The sequence below is a fragment of the Populus euphratica genome, unplaced genomic scaffold (assembly GCF_000495115.2).
Source record: "Populus euphratica unplaced genomic scaffold, PopEup_1.0 scaffold61.1, whole genome shotgun sequence".
NCBI classification, from domain to species: Eukaryota; Viridiplantae; Streptophyta; class Magnoliopsida; order Malpighiales; family Salicaceae; genus Populus; species Populus euphratica.
Window position 1 is genome coordinate 551,998 of NW_011499941.1, and position 13,737 is coordinate 565,734.

Below are 13,737 nucleotides of genomic sequence, written 5' to 3' on the forward strand. Positions count from 1 at the left end.
CATTTTATTTGTACCGTTCATGTGAATTTTTTTTTTTCAGTTTATTAATTTTTTTAAACTAGTTTAGAGTGAATTAAATTCACTCACACTGTGATATAAACAATATTTTTTTTTGAAAAACTAGTATAGAGTGAATTAAATTTACTCGCATTATAAAATCAATTTTATACCTAATAATATTTTATTTAATTTTATTACACGCTCAAAAAATTATGAAAACTGTAGTTTTTATCGAATGAATTTTGTACATAATGAAATTATAAATAGTTTAATGAAATAATAAAAAAATATTTTATATAAAGTATTATTTATTTCATGATGTAATAAGAGTAATTAATTCTATAATATTTAAATTTAAAACCATCAATATTAATATATATTTTTTTAAATTATTTTATAACCTCAATTTCAAAAGCATTATTAACCAAACATATTAAATTACTTTTTCTTCAATTTTAATTTCGATCACAGTTTTAACTAAACACCTATTTTTTCACACTAACCTCAACTAAAAGTATTTTTTATAAAATAATTTTTTTTAGAACCACAATCACAACAACTACCGTAATACCAAACATATTCAAATTGTGTTTAGCAGATTAGGATACCAACCACAACCTTGAAAAAAAAATTGTTAGATAAATTAATCTTTATTATCAAACAACCAATTGATGAATTTGTTAGATAAAGATAAATAAGTAATTTTATATTATTCACAAACATTTATTTTCTTTGAATTCATTCAATTAACTCCCATATTCTTTGAATATACTCAATTAACTTGAAAATTGACTATATCAAGTCTTTATAGTCGTAACTATATGAGAATTAAATATTTTTATTGTGAGATGATTCTTATATATATCAACCTCAGGCTTGCATCATCAAATACAATTCATTTTGCGATAAAGGTCCGTGCATGAATATAAAAGATCATCTCATGAGAAAAAAAGGTATTTAATAATGTTATACATACATACACATGCATATATCCCATTATATTATAATTAGGATTTGAATCGGTTTTACCTAGTTTTGATTATCCTGTTGATAGGGTTATGAACTATTTGGCTGTCATATTAAATTTTTAGTTAATGCTCGTGCCAGATCACATGCCATGCAAGCATGATCTCACACTCGTGCGATTGCCTAGAGCATGAACATCATTAGTAGCTACAATCACGAAACCCTTCATTGCTAGAAGATCCAATTCTCTCTCAAATTTACAAACGAATCACTGAATTTAAGCTCTTTTTTTTACTATTAATCTCGCTAGCCAATATCAAAGTCCAAACCTGTACAAACCCTAAGAACGGTCAACCATCTTATCTGCAAAAAGAAAGCAATCAAAGCGTGGAAGATCGAGCGCACTAAGACGTTTTGACTTGAGCCCCGAACTGGCAAACGTTGACAGGCCAATTCTGGGGCTTTGACAAAGCTTATTAGTGATTCAAGTGGAATCCACGTAGGCTTAGATCGATGCAAATTCCGTGTAAATAGTATTTAAATGGCCTAACAATTAAGAATATTAGGCATATAGATCAAAGACTTAAGGGTCCATGCGCAGTCCTTGTTCCACACACACACACACACACGTATTGCTTGCTTAATTTATTCTGCCCTCCATCGGTCAATACCTATGTGAAGGTCTAGTCTTAATTAGTGTGCTTTAATACACAAGTGGACTGGTACCGAATTGATACTTGAGGCATTTCACATGGGTTTTCTCTTTGAAACCCTAGATATGGACTCCTTAGAATTCTCCATACATATAGAGTATACCTGATTTTAAACATCAGCAGTACGTAAATGGATAATCGTGTAGTGATTTTGACGTGAACAGAAGAGATGCTTCATTGGCTGTCCTGAAATGAAGGTCCAAAGGTTAATATTTTCTCATCTTTCACTTCAACGCCCGACGTCGAAGGTTGGAATCAGAAATTTAGGATTGAGGAAGAATAAGAAAATAATTAATTTTTGGGATGCAAAGCTGGTAAAAATGAAGGGTGTTATTAATTAAAAACTTCCAAACCTTTAGGACCTTCCATTTTTCTAGCTATATATATCATGCCTCACGTCAATATCAACCAATCTCGAATTTTAGCTAATTAATAAAATCTTGGCTATAGTAGCTCTCCCCTTGTACAAGAAACCGATAGTCAATTCGTACAGGAGCATGTTATACTCTTCTGGCAGTGATATTAAGAGTAATATAACCAAGCAGCTTGTAGTTCAGTGGCGTAAGACGCTGCTCGTTTTTTTTCGAACTTTGGTTCGAGTCTCAGTGGGAGTGGGGCTGGCAAGTGGTGTTCTTCCTGGTTCTGCTGGCTCCTTATTGTGTGGTACGCCTATCACCCCCGCGGTGCCTAACCTGTTCACTGAGGCTTACAGGATGTCCAGTGGACCGTGGGATTAGTCGTGGTGCGTGTAAGCTGGCCCGGACACCCACGTTAATAAAAAAAAAAAAGAGTAATATATAATTTGATGTAAGAGACTCTTTGTTTTTGTAACAACATTTATTGTTTACTCTCTTGTAGATAAATAATAATTTTTTTAAAAAAATTTCAATTTGATTATTAAATTTTTTCTTTACACAATTAAATTTTTTTAACTCAAATTAGCATCCAATTGTATTTTTTTTTAAGGAAGTGTTGAATTAAAAATTAAAGAACTAAAATGCAAAGCACATATATAAAATAGACAACTTCTTAGAATTTTAATTAAAAAATTCATTTTAGTCCTTTATTTTTTTACCTATTAGGTAGGCAGTCACTTTATTTTTTCTAAATTTATTTTTGATGCCAAAGATTATTTTCCTCATTTTTCATTCCTCTTTTTTTTTTTTGTTAGAAGAGAGAGAAAGTCACTAGATTTTTTGACTTAAAAAGAGAAATTTATTGTTGTTGATCATTATGACAAAAAAAGGCAATTTTTATGTTAATGGATTCCATTTCATTAGTAGAGTTTTCCCTAGTGTTTTTTTTCTTCTCCTTTTTCCGAGAAGCTAGATTTGATCATGTGAATAATGTTTTACTTTGAGTTGAATTTGATTTTTTAGGTTTATTGTGGGCATGGATTATCAAGGTGAAGGTGTTTAAGGTATTATCTAGGTGTTTTGAGTCAATAATAGAATAAAAATAGGTTTTAAAATGAAAAAGAAATAGAAACCTTGATTGTTATATGTTGTCTTTTTTATACATAAAAAGTGCTCCTTTATGAAATAATAATAATAATAAAAAGGTTCAAACGTGCTAGCTTAGCTGTTTTATTTTAATGTCTAGACCCACGAGCTTGAACTTTTTTTTTATGTTTGGTTTTCAAAAAAATTAAGAAAATAAATCATTAAATCTAATTGAATCTTTTATAGAATGATGAGTTTAACGGGTTAATTAATTCACAACATTCAGGCTATTATTTCTATTTCTTTGTTTAATGCTTTTTATGTCCATTAATGTGTTTTTATGAAATATAATTTCACCTTTTATTATTGATGATCAATTTAATTTTTGTTTCTTAAATCAAACAGTAAAGAATGCAATTAATCTTTTGTTGTCAATATATAATCTACCTTTGCCTTCCCAATCCTTATGCTATCATCATTTTTTGTACTTTAAAAAAAAATATGTTATTAAATACAGAAAAATATCAAGTGTTTTTTTATTGTATAATTAAATGAAAAATAATATATAAAATAAAAAACATTATTAAATATGATGACATACATGACTTGTATCGCGAGTTTCTTGGACTCAAGTTCACTTTATTTTTTTAATTAAATGTTTTTTATATCGATTTTATTTTTTAATATTAAATTGATTCGGGATTGGGTTTTTTAATTTATTTATTTTTTAAAATTATTCCATTTTTCAACAAATATTTTATCTAAAAACACATAAAAAACACTCAAAAGACCTTAAAAAACTCATTTGTGGTTTTAAACTTGAAAAATCAATCTCATAATGCAAAATCAACTCAATTTCAAAAAACTTTTCAAGCCTTGAAATATTTTTTCAGATAAAATGAATGTCAAAGAACATTTAAATGAAACTCTTCTCACTAAAAGAAACTTATTGACATCAAGAACTACTTTTTTCATGGCTGATAAACTGATAACTTTCTCTCAACTTAGCTTTTTTTCGATGACTCTTTTCCTCTCTCAAATCAGGGCCAAGATGGGAACAAAATAAAATCTTGAAACTAAAATATTTGATCTCGAAACTACAAGGACTAAAAAGAAATTTTGATAAAACCCCAAAGCAAAATTTAGCAAATAAATCATAAGGACAAATTTTTTCTTTTCTATAACATGGTTTTCTTATTCTTTTTCAATTTTAGTCCTTTAACTTTTAATTTTGTACAAATCATAAAATCAAATAGATTTTTCCAAATTCAAAAACCAATCCGATAGCAAGATCTTTTTCTGGGACTACAAAGTCTCAAAGAAAGCAATGAGAAACAAAATACAAAGACTAATTCCCAATAAACACAATGATAAAGGATCCAATTGGAAAATAAAATAAAATAAAGTACTGAAAAATAAAAATCATAGCACTGTTTCCGTGACTACGGTGGAAACACCAAATGTTTTAGGTTATTTTTATTTAATTCAATTATCATCTTCCGTGGACAGAAACTTATAATTCACTCCAATATTCAAAGGTGTGAGAGTGGTGCCAGTCATCCACTTGCTTTGCTCAGGAAAGGGTAATCTGTGTACCCAACAACAGGATCGTGGGTGTAGAAAGTCTCCCTGAAATACTTATTCAGGGGTGCCTTAAGCTTCAATCTCAACACTAAGTCTGGGTTTGAGATAAAATCTCTACCGTAGGATACCAAATATGCGTCACCTTCAGCTACAGCTTGTGTTCCCAGCTCCCTAGGGAACCCAGTACCAATGCATATGAAGGTACCCTGATATGCCCTCCTCCAAGTCCTGGTCGTTTGCGCCACCACATCTTCGGTGCCAGGTCTGCCTTACTGTCTTTGGACGTGGAGGTAGGTGATTTTTGAGCCCACCTTTATCTGGAGTTTGTTAATTCTCTCAATCACTGAAAGGCCTAAGTTGAGTGGATCAGAGTCTGTGGCATCATTGTGATCGATTGCAGGGGACGTTCGAAAAGTTCTGCGCCGACAGCTGAGACTACTGCCTGAATCACCTGCATTAAGAATCGGCACCGGTTTTCCATTGATCCACCATACTCATCTATTCTGTCATTGATCCCATCCTTTAAGAATTGATCAATAAGGTAACCATAACCCCCATGGATCTCATCCGCATCAAAACTTGCGGACAATGTTTTCATTACGAGCGTTATTAATCATTGATGTAACACATGGTAACCAGGTGAGCTCGAAAAGCACCTGTTTCGTTGTTTCGAGAGCTAAAGTAGCAGTCTAAGCTAATTATCCAGTCAATTAAGCCATCAACTTGAATCAACAATACCAGGTAACTAAAAAGGCCAATCATGATTAGAACTTCCATCATAGAGAGGTATCATCGTCACCCTTCAAGGAAAAATATAGTAAAGCATCCTCCGTTTTCTCTAGACAGGTAATTATGCCCATCTAAAAGAAAAAAACTGTCACATACAACTGCAGCTCCAAAACCTTGAAATAAAAAAAATAAATGTCATTACACTGACCCGCTCGAATGGTATTCAAGGCTGCCTGGCTATAATGCTCCACCACCTCCAGTATTTCAGAGGTTTCCAAGGCTCGAGGTGCTGGGTATGTGCTATAGGTCCCATCTGGCATGAGAATTCTCCATCTGGCATGAGAATTTTCCACCTGTTTGAGATGGCCTTGTTTGTTGATGAAATTGGTGCAGCCCCACCAGGTTGATAAACTGATGTAATGCCCAAATTCAAAAGGTAAATATCCAGTGCTTCAATAACAATTATTGGAACCAACAATGACAATAAAAAACAGTGCAAGGAAAATGCTGGTTGACCTAAAATGACACCAGGTTTATTGCAAGTTTCGTGATAGAGTAAAGTAAATTTACCTTGATGAGATGCACGGCCAACGTGCCACAGTTGACAGAATATGATGCTCCCTTTGGCATGAACCGCATTCACTACCTTCTTCCATGCATCCACTCGAGCATCTGAGTAAATTCCAGGCACATGGGAAACCTGGTTCCTCCATTAAAAGACATCAGAAAAATTCTATACAACATGCATGGCATAAACAATGCAATGTGAATATAGGAGAAAGCATTTTCATCAATGCTAAACATTAAATAACAATGACAAGAAAAAACCTTCAAGAATACACATAGATCAATGAATTAGCGGGTCCCATATAAAGATCATATGATCCAATACATAAACTTCTTGAAGTTTTTTTCTGAATGTTAAGCTTTTTTGTTATCGTTATGTCCATGATATCTTGCTAGATGATGAAGAAATAAGAGATCATAGATTCATAATTCTTTTTGTCGCTTTGAGCCAGATTAAGGGGGAAAAAATACACTGTCGGATATGGATCTTGTTCATCTATATGCTAGCATGGTGCTCCTTATGCACAAAGAACTTGTTTAGCAATAATGAGCATAAAATGAAATCCTATTGTTTTCCATCTTTAGGTGTACATAATTCCATGGATGCGAATTCCTATTGTTTTCAATCTAACGCGTACACAATAACTAGCATCATTCTATTGGTAGAAGTTTGTTAGAAAGCACTATAATTTATAAGGTTTCTTTAAGATATATGTCACCTCCTACAAAATTATCACCTAATATTCATTAAAAATCAAAAGTAGACGCTGTAAATGTTTTCTAAAGAACTTCACTCACATGCAGAATCAACAGCAAGAAACATGGTTGGTTGGTTTTTTTTTTTTGTAATTAGACTGCCTCCAGAGATAGCAATGTATGCCTTCTTGCCAACAGCTGACCTGAACTTTTCAAGAAGCGGTGCAAGTGCTTTAACTTCATCGACCGAGTGGGCATAAAAGAGTGCATCTATTTTTTGAGGGTGCATTGCTGCCCACTGAGTCACATAACCAGCAGACAGTGCTTTCCACCACTGATCATCTCGGACTTGAACAATGTCCTTGAAAATTACAGTGGTTTCAGAAACATAAGCAAGCCTGTGCTCACTATCACCCCATGTTTCCTTATCGTTTGGATCAACTGGAAGCACAAATGAACCAGCATTCCTGTACTTCTGAAGCTGGTAGCTGCATATGTTGGATACACTTTTTCTTTTTCTATTTATTATTTATTATATGGTACTATCTATCACACAAATTAAACTTAATATTATCTCAACAACTAAACATTACTTTAAACTTTAAAAGATATTAGATATGATATTTATCTTGCATATATGTAATCTATTTCCATATAATATGTGATATGTGGAAATAGATTATATATGCAATTGACGTACCTTATATAAGTATTTAATATAAAAAACCTACAAGTTATTTATGTTAGCAAGGAGGATTGTTAACAATTTATTAACATTATTATTATAATATATTTAATTTAGTAATGGATTTTTGATTGGAAGAGTTGAATTCTAGATTTAATGATTGGACAATGAAACTTCTTGTACTTAGCTCTATTTTGAAATCTAAGGATAACTTTAAATTATTTAAAGTTGATACTATTTGCAAGCTTACTGGTAATTTTTATTCTGAAGATTTCAATGAACAAGAGATGTATTATTTAAGATCTCAGCTATAATATTATCAAATTAATGTGATTTATCATAAGAGCTTTCAGAATATATCTATTATTTTTGAATTATATCGAGGATTAATCAAAATAAATAAGTTATAACACAATCATTTGATTAATATATTGATTAGTTTTATTTTGATTTTGTATGTTTTCATTATCATCAAAGAGTAAGCATTTACCGCTATAAAGTATGTTAAAAATAAATTTATGATGATTTACATTGAATGAGAATTTCTTGAAAATATCTATTTAGATTCGATTATAAATAAATTTTATTCCACAAAACATCAAGTGTATAATTTTAATAATAAATTTATTTTTATTTTAATTTTAATTTTATATATTTTTAAATTTATTTTTTAACATTTTCAGCAATGTATTTGAACTAAAATTTTATTGTTAACTATAAACCATAATACAAATTCCTACCCATCAACTAGAAGAACATAGGAAGTTAAGCTTTAAAAGCTTGGAAGCATGCTTCAATAAATGTCTTCACCTGAGCAAATATATTTTTCCAAAGTCACAGCTCTGCTTCTAACCTTTAGTTTATTTGGTGGGCATTGGTTGAAGATGAAGATGAAGAGAAAATAAGTTTCACTGGGTAGAGGGTTTTGGTGGCCAAAGCAGAGATTGAAATAAAAAACAAGTTCAATTATAAAATTGATTTTATATTGTAAATAAAGTGTACTATTGTGAAAGTTTTAGTTTTTTTTTATATAGATTAATAATTATATGTTTTATGGTAATTTACATAGATTAATAATTATATGTTTTATGGTAAAATTAGAAATTTATATCTATTATTACACTTACACTCTAGACACCCATAAATCTAATGATTAAAATCCAAACTATCAAAATAATAAGAGCCAGTTTTATTGGGGTGTTTGATAAGATAATATTATTATTTTTTAAATTTTATTTTTAATATTATTATATTAAAACAATACTAAAATAATTAAATTTTTATATAAAAAATTCAATTAACTAAAAAATTATTTTAAGAGTGTAATAACAGTTACTTTTTAAAGTAATTTTTATTTTAAAATATATTAATTTTTTTATTTTTAAAATAATTTTTAATACCAAAAAATTAAAATAATTTAAAAATATATTAATTTAAAATTAAAATTAAAACAAATTTTTTTAATTTTTTAAAAATATTTTCCAACTACAGGGTAAAACACTCCATTAAAGTTACACGGAAAAAAGCTTCTTTTTTTTTTTCAAAAGGAGGAAAGGTAAATTGCAACGGCTACTGTTGGGCCCACAAACCGTAAAAACAGGAAGGGTGAAATTAGCTAGGAGCAGCTGGAGGTGCAAAAATTAAAAGGTCACCATCAATAATAGAATAAAAGAAGGGACGAAATCACCCGGGAGCTGTTGGAGATAGTACTCCACCAGAGCATCCCCCGGTATCCCACCTAACGCCCTGCATCTTCTCAAGGGTGCTAGCACCACCCTGTATCCAAAAATCAGATCACAAAAATGCCCTCCCGCATCTCTCTCTCTCTAGATTTCTGGGACACCGGACGACTCCTTTTCTTTTTAATATCTGAAATGGAAACTAACTACTGGGCAATTGAAACTAGAGAGAAAGTGGGATGAACTGACCTGTGAGAGAGGCTGAACTTACCCATCTTGTAAGGAGAAAACAGAGAGGTCCCTTTTTCAGCCGTTGTCCTTCCTTTCTTCCCCTATCTCTCTCTCTCTCTCTCTCTCTCTGTCAGCGGCTGTAGTTTTTCTCTCCCTCTTTCTCGGTCTCCGTTTCTACAAAAGGATTGATTCCATCCCTACGATTAAGGTAAGGTTGTCTCTTCTTCTTCTTTTTTGGTCTTTCTTCTAGATTTTTCTCTCTTGTTTTTTAATTAATTTTCGGTTGTTTATTTGGTTCTGTGAGATAGAAATTACGACGTTTGATTTTGTTAGATCGTCCAAAATTATTATTTATTTATTTACTTACTAATCAAATTTGATGAGAAGTTAAATGAAACGGAATTCTAATTTATTAATTTAAATGAAATTTTTGCATGTTACGGCTTCTCAATGCTGAATTATGTGAATGAATGAAGAAAGTTGGTTTTTTTTTAATTGATTTTTCAATAATTTATAGACTAGTTGATTTTATAGAATAATATTGAAGGTCAAGATTTATGTTTTAATCAGTAGCTATGTGTTTTTGGCAGTTTTTACAGATATATGATGGTAATAGATGCTGTTTTCGGGTATATGGGGGTGTGCTTTAGAGAAATCTTGACTAACAACGAATGTTCTTTGCTGTTTTATCAGCAATGAGTGGTGATGGATTAACATGTTTTGTTCTTGTTTTTATTTTTATTTAGATCCTCATTTAAAAATTTAAATAAGGCTGAGTGATAACACCATATCTTTTAAGTTTAGTTAAGTGTGGATCCTAAATATATACAAGTCTAGTGAATTATCAAATTCAACATCTTTCGGTTTAGCCAAATATTGAGACCATATACATATAGACATGTTTTTTCTTTGATAAAGTCATACATATTTTTCCTTTGATAAGTCAAAGATGTTTTTCTCTTTAACAAGTCAGAGATATTTTTTGTTTTTTGACACATTAGAGGATTGAATGTTATCAACCAAAAAGAACCTTTTAGTCCTTCCCTCGATAAAAAAAAAAAAAAAAAAGAGATAAGAAGCATGGGCTATAAAAACACATTGGATTCTTAGAAAGCCTGACTCTCAATCTCCATTCTTCATGACAAATTTATTTTCAAGAGTCTATTTCTAAAATATTATTGTATTTTCTCTAAAAAAAATATATTTACTTAAGCATTATAGAATTCTTAAATCCGTAAAATGAGACCTTTTGTAGATATCAAATACCAACCATTGACTACTTGGCAATGAAAAATGAATCAGATTGCTAAAACTAAAAAATTAACCGATTATCCAGCATATATACCTTGTTATCAAGCTACTTGGATTTTTAGGGACATTATTGAATCAATGGTGCCATCTATGGAAACCTAATGAAAAAGTTATCAAAGGTGGATAATCAAAATAGTCCTGGAATGAAATATGTCACGGATCTTCATATAGTTATTAGCACATTTGCTCCATAAGAGCTTTAACAAATCTTCAATAAGTAGGAAATGCCATGCATCAATTTAATGAGACGAGCAAGTTTGGGCTAGGTGTTTATCATCTTTATAAATGCAGTTGGAGCCTCAGGCTTTTGGAAAGTTTTCAACAAATACAAGTGGGATGTTGGTTCAATCGTAAAAACTATGAAGTTTGTTTGTCAACCACCCATAAGACATCTACTAGGGAAATTATATTCTCTTTTATTTTTTAGAGTTGAGGCCATGATCTCAACATAAATGTCATCAAGATTATTATACCTCAAGTGGCAATAAAAAATATATCATGATCAATGATTAGGAATGTAAGTTTTTTATATATGAATTATCTTAAGTGGCAATAAAAAAATGCATCATGATCAATGATAATGATTAGGAATGTAATTTTTTTATATATAAATTAAATTATTCATAGTAATGATGTCTTCTTTTCTCTTGGAGATATCATGGCAACAACCTCACAACTTTCTAAGGATGGAATGAATTCAATCCGGTATCCCTAGCGTGATTGCATAATAATGTCTGAAATAGAAACTAACTACTGAATCAATCCGGCAGGTGAAACTAGAGATAAAGTGGGATGAACTGACCTGTGAGAGAGGCTGAACTGGCCCATTTTGTAAGGAGAAAACAGAGAGATCCCTTTTACAGCCATTTTTCTTGCTGTCACCTCCTTTCTTGCACTATCTTTTTCTCTCTCTTATCCATCCAACAGTATCTCTGTCAGCGGCAATAGTTTTTCTCTCCCTCTTTCTCAGTCCCGGTTTCTACAAAGGATTGATTCTATCCTTATGATTAAGGTAAGGTTGTCTCTTTTTTTTCTTTTTTTTTGTCTTCTTCTAGATTGGACTCTTGTTTTTTAATTAATTTTTGATTTTTTTATTTGGTTTTGTGAGATATAAATTACCTCATTTGATTTTGTTAGATTGTCCAAAATTATTATATAGGCTGGAGATTTATTTTTTTATGTCTGAATCAAATTGGATGAGAAATTAAATGAGATGAAATTTTAATTTATTAATTTAAATGAATTTTTTGCATGAATGGAGAAAGTGAGTGTGTTTTGAAGTGAATTTTCAATGATTTATTGACTTGTTAATTTTATTGAATAAAATTGAAGGTCAAGATTTATGTTTTACTTGGCTGTTGTGTGTTTTTGGTAGTTTATATATATATGTATGCATGTATGTATTTATGATGGAATCAGATGTTGTTTTTAGGTACATTGGGTGTGCTTGAGAGAAATCTTGACTTCCAAATAATGTTCCTTGTGGTTCTTTCAGTAATGAGTGGTGATCTATCAATATGTTTTGTTTTTATTTGAATTCTAATTTTTAAAAAAATCAAAAGTCGGGTGATAATCCAATATCTTTGGATTCAGTTAAGCGCTAAATCCAAGTATATACGGATATGATGAACTACCATATCCAGTATCCTTGGGCTTAGCCAAACATTGAACGCACATGCATAGACATGTTTTCCCTCTAATAAAGTCAGAGATATTTTCTCTATAATAAAATCGGAAATATTTTCCCTCTAATAAGCTAGAGATTCCTCCCTCCTTAATGAGTTAGATATATTTTGTCTGTTTGACACATAAGAGGATTGAATGTTATCAGTAAAAAAAAGGATCTTTTAGTCCTCTCCTCAATAAAATAAAAGGAAGCATAGGCTATAAAGACATTGTATCTGTAGAAGCCTGACTCTCAATTGTCATTCTTCATGACATATTTATTTTCAAGAGTTTCTCTAAAAAATATTATTATATTTTCTCTTAAAAAAAAATTCTTACTTAAGCATCAAAGAGTCCCCAAATTTATAAAATGGAACCTTTTAAAGATTTCAAACACCAATCACCCGCCACCATAACAATGAAAAATGAATCAGATTACTAGAATCAAAAGATTAACAGAATATCAAACACATAAGACCTGTTTCCCAAGCTACTTTGATTTTTTAGTCATCATCAATAACATCAAGTGGAAAAGGGGTGAATATATATAATTTGATAACTTAGTGATCTTAAATTTAAAGATTATTTATATAATTTTCATGTTAGTATTTTCATAGACACGAGTAATATTTTTATATGGAATTCTTATGCTAGTTAATTTAGTGTATGTTTTATTTAACAAGCATATGTATATTAGTTCTAGGTATCTATTATTCATCAACATATAAAAATAACTGTTTCCTTTCATAAAAAAAGAATATAATATTTACTAATTTCCGCTACTCTAATTAATATTCAATTTTAATATAACATTGACTAGTAATAATGCTTTGATGTAATATGAGTCCTTATTAATTATAACTATTTTATGATTTTCTTTATAAAATATTTTTTTTTCTCAATGACTTTATCTTTAATTTAGACTCGTTAACCAAACTTAAATGAATATTAAAGATAAAAAAAATGTGTTTATTGATAATAAAATATATATTTTGCATGAACAAAGTTAGTGCCACTTATAACCAGCTGATTGGCTACATGATATACACACTAACAAGTTGTTATTTGAAATTGGATTTATCACTGGCTCAAAATGAAGATCCCTACAGGCTAGGATATTTTTCCAAACCATAATGTTTCTTTTTCCTAGTGTTTCTTTTTCCTAGTGTCTGACCTTAAATGCTAAGGGAGTAACACAGATTGAGGTCTTGTCTTCATTGAGGTAAAGGAAGATATAACTATAACACTCTTATTTGTAAGGATGAAGAGGATTCCAACATGCTTCTTGAAAGGAAAATCATGGTAAGAGGAATTTAAGTAGGCTATCCCCTATATAGATCTCGGTTATGATTTGGTTTCACATTACTAAATCTTGGAAAATAGGCAGTTTCCTACATTTGAATCCACAATAAAACTCTAAAGATTTTTCTCTTTTCTCATAAAAGGTTGATCTTCAACTCTTGCTTGAC

General features: G+C 30.5%; 1 long non-coding RNA gene and 1 pseudogene across 1 annotated transcript; one reads left to right on the forward strand and one right to left on the reverse strand.

The window, feature by feature from the left end:
• Positions 1 to 4,404: 4,404 nt before the first annotated feature.
• On the reverse strand, positions 4,405 to 12,290 carry LOC105137059 (artemisinic aldehyde Delta(11(13)) reductase-like; annotated as a pseudogene).
• LOC105137033 (uncharacterized) lies at positions 9,113 to 10,378 on the forward strand. Its single transcript, XR_844456.1, has 2 exons — positions 9,113 to 9,500; positions 9,883 to 10,378. It is a non-coding gene; the product is annotated as an uncharacterized LOC105137033 (long non-coding RNA).
• Positions 12,291 to 13,737: the final 1,447 nt, after the last annotated feature.